We start from the raw sequence: 7,053 nt of genomic DNA, 5'->3' as shown, positions 1-7,053 counted from the left end.
AAATGTCAAAATAATGAAAATAAAAGATTAACCATTCAGATTTTTTGGAGTTAGAAATCAAATCTATATTGCAAATTAATAGAAAGCCAGATAAAGTTCCAAAAGCTGATTATTTACACCAGTTGCCTGTTTTTGTGTGGATGTGGTTTTTTTTTTTCCCTCTCTTCTGAAGGCCTTTTTCAGACCTCACCAGATTTAGATTGTGAAATGTCTAAACAGAGGTTCTAAACAGAAACCTGGGAGGTATAGAAAGTATGCCAAGAGCAAATTAGTTTACTTAGTTCATGACTTTAATACACCCTTGCAATTAGCAGAGTATTTCCTTTGGACCTGTGGTCTCAAGGTATGCATTTCTGTTCATGATTTTTTTTATTCGCTGCCTTTAATGAGAAAAACCAAACTCCACAGTTCTGCTTTGCTGGATCCATATGTAATTTGATCATGTTCAAATTACAGTTTGATTCACAATTCAGCATCTCCAAATACATTGGCAGGTGAGAGAAAAAGACTGTGGTGGCTGCAAACAAAGCAGAATTAGGCTGTAAAACCCACTTGTGAAACCTCTCTTCTAATACACCATTTCTCATGGGTGTACACACCAAGGGATGTGGTGTTTTCCACATTCTGCTGCTGGAGAAAATGCACCTATTTGCTGAGTGAAATGCTATGCTCATGGTGATAAAGGATGCTGAAGGCACCAATCCCTGTAGAGGCTGCATCTTCCCTACTGATATCCTAAACTGTTCCAGCTCCCAGATGCTTTCTGCAATCTCCCCACTTCCTTGAGCTAACTTAACTTTCTCCTCAATGCCAAGCCTTCTAGAAACAGCTTTGGTTCAAACTAAATCTTCCAGAGCTGCCTGAATGCTTGTCTCTTCCCTCCCTGGAAAACAACTACAACCCACCTTATAGCTGCCAAATTGGCACCCACAATTGCAGTATCTTGACCCAGCATGACACAACCCCTCTCCCTCAGATACCAATCCTGCCCACAAACCCCCCACAATGGCAGCTTGACCCTGGCTGACACAATTGCCCCTTATGTTTGCCAAACCCACAAAATTATAGGGGTCGTGCAGGAAAAGGCAGTGAGATGGGTGAGTTCGTGCTCTCTGAGCTGTCTGTGACACTGTGACCCTATTCATGGGCACATCCTTGCAGGAGGACTCGGCAGCCTGTCTGCAATGCATCTCTTTAAATTGTAGCCTTAAAAGATCCTTTTTTAGATGCAAATGAAAGACCCAATTTGAGTGTTGTGTTGTTTTTTTTTTTTTAAAAAAAAAGAGCAGAAATGTATTAAGATTTAGTAAGAAACATCTGATGCTGCGTCCTTAGCCCCATCATTTTTCTGTTTTCAGTCTTAATCTTTATTTCTCAAACATGTGTGTAGACTGCTCTCCACCCAAACGCAGTGGGATCAGTTCTATTCGCACATGTGGAATCCTCAAACTATTGAAAATCTGTTTATATTTGGCACAGAAGAGTTATCTGATGGTCACTCAGTTCCAGACCGGTTTCTTTTAATAACCAATGATGTCTTAACTGTGTATTTTAGTTTTACCAGTCAGAGAATGGGAGAAATTATACATCCTCATTTCAAAGAGGTGATCTGCAGACTAATCAGACAGTGTTTATAACACACATGTTCTAAAATGTAAATTTATATAAATAAATACATGTATATTTATATATAGCATATTTATATATAACATAAATATATCTATAGTGCATATGTGTGTCCATGCATGTCTTTGTGTCCATCTGCCTGATATTCATATACATTTTTTTTCTGTGTTATTAATTTACTCTTGTGCCACTGAGCGCCCTGGCTTGGGAGGAGGATTTGGGTATCTCTGCCCTGGGTTGTATTTCACTGCAGGCCTGTTGGCTGAGCGCTGGGGCAGGATGCAGCAATGCCATGCTCCTTACAGGGGGATTTTCTCTGGGCTTGCTAATACAGGGAAATTTACTGGCATAATTATACCCGTATAATTATGCTGGAGTAGTTATACTGCTTTAACTCCCATGTGAATGCTCTTGTGCTGCAATAATAGTGCCCATATGGGAAGTTATATGAGTATATCTCTACTGGTAAATATCTCCATGCAGGCAAGTCCTGTTTTAGGGGCAAACTTTGCAGACCAATGTACAGCACAGCCCTTGTAGGCCCTTATTTTGTACATCATAGTTTGCTGTTGTCAACAACATATTGTGCATAGGAAAAAGTTGTTTAGGATTCCTACCAGAATCTTTGAAAAGAAACAAACATTTTCCCTCACCAATATAACATTTTTTTTCTACAGTCACTTTATTTATTTTTTTTAATGTCTTTTGGTATATAAAAATACAGATGTAACTTCTGACTTTTGTGTTCAGGAAATTTCTTTTTAGATGTACTAAGGATCAGATATAAGCCGTGTCTGGAAGCAATACTTGGCCAACAGCTGAGTGTGTGTGTATGTGTGTGTGTTCATCTATCCATGATTCATTCTGAGGGCTGTTTTAGCCTTCATAAAATATTCATGCTGGTTGTGCATGGTTCTATAATTGCCATCTCAGGCCTTGAATTATTTATAGGTTGTACTGTTCACATAGTCTCATTTACTGATAGAGCAGATAACACTATACAAGAGGATCCCAAACACTCTAATGCCTGTTACTTTGCATTAAGTAGTGGAATTATATTACTGTAGGTGTAAAATGCTGGCCTTTTTCTTCTCTCGCTTTAATATATCATTTTTGTATTTATAATATGCTAATTGTTGAGATGCTGTTAAGCCTCATAATTCCTGCCGAGTTTTGCAGAAATCAAGATGTGGTTGAAATGATTTAGCTCTTGATCCCAAAATGATTGTTCTAAATCCACCTGCCTCCCTTCCCCCAGTTGTAACACCCAGGATAATTTATTGAAGTGATGTATGAGTACACATGCATACCTGAGCTCCTTTGTTTTACTCTATTGATCAGTTTGTGTATCTTAACTGCTAACAAACATTCAGCAGTCCAGCTAATGCAGACATTCACCAAGTGTATTTTCAAGTTCATTGTACTCAATTAAACACTTTCTATGAATTCATCATGAAAAGTGATCTTATTTCCATGAAATTTCCTATTAATCTTTGGTGTGATTAGTTCTGTCAGTTTTTATGACCTACTTTTGACTTTATTTTTTTACTGAGTGTGTGGAATTGGTTCACTTTAGCTTGGACATACAATACACTTTGTGGAAATACAAACACTTTGTGTTTTCTTCGCCTGCTCAGTTTTTGGTTTATCTACTTTCTGAACCACTTGTTCTCGGTGGAAACTGAAGCTGAGGTAGACTTTATTTTAACTTTTTAATCCTTCTGCTTTTCTAATTAAAAGAAATAATTACTGGGGTAGAAATTCAGCTGGTGGCAGAGCCAGAGTACTAGTTCATGCACTGGAATACCTTCCCTTCTTTTCCCAAAAGCTTTTGTATGACCTTGTGAAGTCACTTAATTTCCTCCCCTAAGAAAATAAAGTATTGGTATTTCCTTAACTGGCATGATGGCTATAGGGACTAAGTACATAAGGAATATAAATTGTCCATGTAAATTGTCCTTCTGCTGTAATAAGGAAGTGCAAAGGTATAGGAAAGGCAGAGTGATGAATTCTGTGGTGGCACTGAAACAGCACAGGATCATGCAAAACACACCTATCCAGGGCTTTTGTAGAGATGGTAGTTCACACAGGCAGGTGGTGAGGAGAGCTGGTTAAAGCCCTTCATTTCAGTGCAGCTCATTTCATTGCTCACACAGGGATTAGGAAGGATGTTCCTCCAGCTGAGTTTCTGCTCGGCTGTTTCCTTCAGGGAGCCAGTTCTCAAACATCACCAGCCTCTGCTCCAGCTGATGGGCTTGGGCTGCTCCTGTCCTCCTGTGCCGTCTGGGTATTCCCCAGCAGTGAGTTTGCTACCATAGGTCAGCTAAGGAGATCCTCACTGTGGGATTCAGCTGTCCCTGGTGGCAGTGGACTGAGTCTTGCATTGGCAGTGCTCTGCTCCCTTCTTGGCTCTCCAGAGGTCTGAGACATCTCTGATGTTTCACAAGGGAGGATCCAGACAGCTATGGTGCAGGGAGGAAAAGGTTGTGGCTTAGCAGTGAATATGGATGGAGCATCACTGTTCAGGGGAAGTCTGAGAGCAGCGAAGATTTAAAATTTACCTCTCTCAAAGCAAAGTATGGATGAAGGCAGCTCTAGGATAAAGCCAAAAGGAACTGCCAGAAAAAAATAGAGCAAAAAGAAATGTTTCTGCAAAACAAACCATTTTGCTGAACAATAAATTCTCGAGAAAATATGTCTCTGCCTGAGCCCTTATTTTTCTTGATAATAAATCATTATAAAATAAACCGTGTGACATTCACCATTCTATACAATGGGCTGAATTGAAGAGAGCTGTGTTTTTTTTCTGTACGATTTTATGAGCCCTGTAGGTCCCTTAGAGAAGGAAACAATGTCATTGTCATGCAGATTTCTCTTCTTTTCTTCAAGATTTCAGAGATTCCATGAATCCCTTGCAACAGGGTTCTACTTTTTTCCTTTTTTTTTAAGCTTTCTCCAGCAGTGCTGGTGTTGGTAGCTCTATTGCAAACTCCACCTTTCTCTTGGAGTTTTCAAAGTTTTCACACCTATGTGTGACTGCTGTGGCCTGCGTATGTTACTAAGCTTTCCTGTTAGCTACTCAGCTCACTTCTTGCTTTCCTTTTTGCCCATTTAGAGCTTAATGTGTATGTAAGAAAAAAACCAAAAATGCAAGTAGCTTGTTCTTACTCTTGCAAAATACACAATTTATACCTGGAGGCCTCTGGTAGGTCTGATTTCTATATAAATAATATAGTACTGCCCCAGAAAATTATGACTGAAAAGACTAGAGATGGTAAATGAATGACAGCACACTGAGGAGAATAGGATTAAAGTGATTGGGGGTGCCATACAGCTGAGCTGATCAAACAATTTGGTTTTAATCAGGTATAATAGTCTCAACCTCTGCTTGCCTAGTCACAGAGTTCCTTGGAGGGAGGTTTTGCAACGTGTAATTTCTGAGTTAGGTACTGGAAATACAATATGGCTTTTAGTGAAAACAACACACATTTTAGTAGGCAATTAGCAAATACATTTTCTTTGGTGAAATTGTTCAAATATTTAATGTTTTGGAGGTCTTGGTTTTCCCCGTTTCCTATTTTCTCTAGTAAGAGGTCTCTGTGTTGCTTGGTTGGAATGTGGTCCTGGGTTTTCAGGCTCTTTATAACCTTTAGCATTGTGCAAATGGCAGGCAGCTGGGACACCAAGGCATCACTTAGCTTTAATTGGTCAACTAGCCTTTGCTGGTATGCACTGCACGCTGCCACGCTGTGGCTGACCTCAGACTATTCTGAAACAGCTTCCTTCAGCACGTGGTAGTGCCCAATTACATAGAGTGCAGGGACAGCGATGCTCAAGCCTTTCAATAAAATTTTACCATATCTATTAGTCCAAAGGTATGAAGTACCAAAATAAACTGTATGTGACCTAGAAAAACAAATTGGTAAGTTTGCTTCTTTCACTGATACTGACTGTACTGAATAATTTTCTTACAGCTATTTAAAAAAAAAAATCTATGAAATCCCACATCATTTCCCCCTTTATATATCAGAAGTCTTTAAATATATCTAAGAATTTTTTTTTTTTTAAATGCCAATGGTACATGAGACAATCCTGGATATGTGTGACACCTTTTAGAAAGTGTCTTTGTCTTTATCTACTCTTACAGTACCTCTGTGCTAGGAAAGTGTCATGATCCCCATTTTAAAGATGGGAAAAGAAGACACAGAGATTTAAAGCTAGATTTTTAAAAGTGTTTTGACTTCTAAAGATGCCGTAAAATGTGCAGTAGGACTTTCAAGAGGGCTTAATTTCATCTCCAAGCAGCCTAAAAGTGACTTGGTGGCTTACAACGTATGCCAAGCAAAGGTATGAATCTAGGTCTTCTGTGTTTTGGTCTAGTGCATTATCCATTGGATGGTCCTTCCTGGGGTGGACTGATTTTTGCAAAATAAGAGTGTCTTTTTGCTGCACTGTTGTTCAGTATTGCTGCTTCAGTGGGACATGGAAGTGCTGAGTCATGGCCGCTGACATTAAGTGAAGAGCAAACCTTTGTCAGTGGTTGAAACCTAAAGTGTTTTGAACGCTATTTAAGTATATACATTTCTGAGACAGTATTTATAGAAAGGTTAAAATTTCCCATTCTGTAAGAAGGCATCTTTCAAGGGGGTATTTGCACAACTTAGCCCTGGAGTGCAGTGGAAAAGCCCAAATTGGGAATCTGGCCACACTCCACAGAGGCTATGGAAAGACAAACTTTTTCCAGAGTCAGTTCGGAGCACTTGGGCTGGGCTCCTGCCCAGAACTGGCCTCTGGAGAAGCCCATCTCTCTGCTGCCTGGGCGGAAAGCTTGGGACAGTCTCCCAGCCCTGGCTGGCAGTGGGGACCTTAGCGGTGTCAGCACTGCTCCGGTGTTCTTTGCTGTTTGTTCCTGAGAAGTGAATTTAAATCTCAGTCCCTGTGACTGGTCCCAGATTCAGTGGAATGTAGCTGTGCTGGGGTTCCCATGTCACACTGTTGCTCTAAGTGTGATACCCCCTCAGAGACAGGCCTGGCTTCAGTGGCTTGATCCACAAGGGGTCACAAGGCAAATGTCTGTGAGGTGTTTGCTCGATCTCTGCAGGAAACCTTTCTCCAGGTCCAGAGGCCTTTCAAGAGTTTTCTGCTTTGAAACTAGCATTGAAAGAAAACAAAAAACAACCCACAAACAGAATTACTATGCTATTTGTCCGTGCTCCAAGAAAAAAAGGAAATTTGTGAGTAAAACTGCTATCATTTCCCTGTCAACCATTTAAATGTATATCTAACTTTTTTTTTTTACTTTAGTTAAAATTTGCAAGCAAGATTTGTATTTTACCAGGAAAGGATGTTTTTAATTTATAAACTATCTAAAGATGATGTTTTGACACACTGGAGGTTTTCATCTGAACATTTTTTTCATACTGGCAG

This window comes from Eurypyga helias, unplaced genomic scaffold (genome assembly GCF_000690775.1).
Source record: "Eurypyga helias isolate BGI_N326 unplaced genomic scaffold, ASM69077v1 scaffold1176, whole genome shotgun sequence".
NCBI classification, from domain to species: domain Eukaryota; kingdom Metazoa; phylum Chordata; class Aves; order Eurypygiformes; family Eurypygidae; genus Eurypyga; species Eurypyga helias.
Note: the sequence above shows the minus strand (reverse complement) of the source record.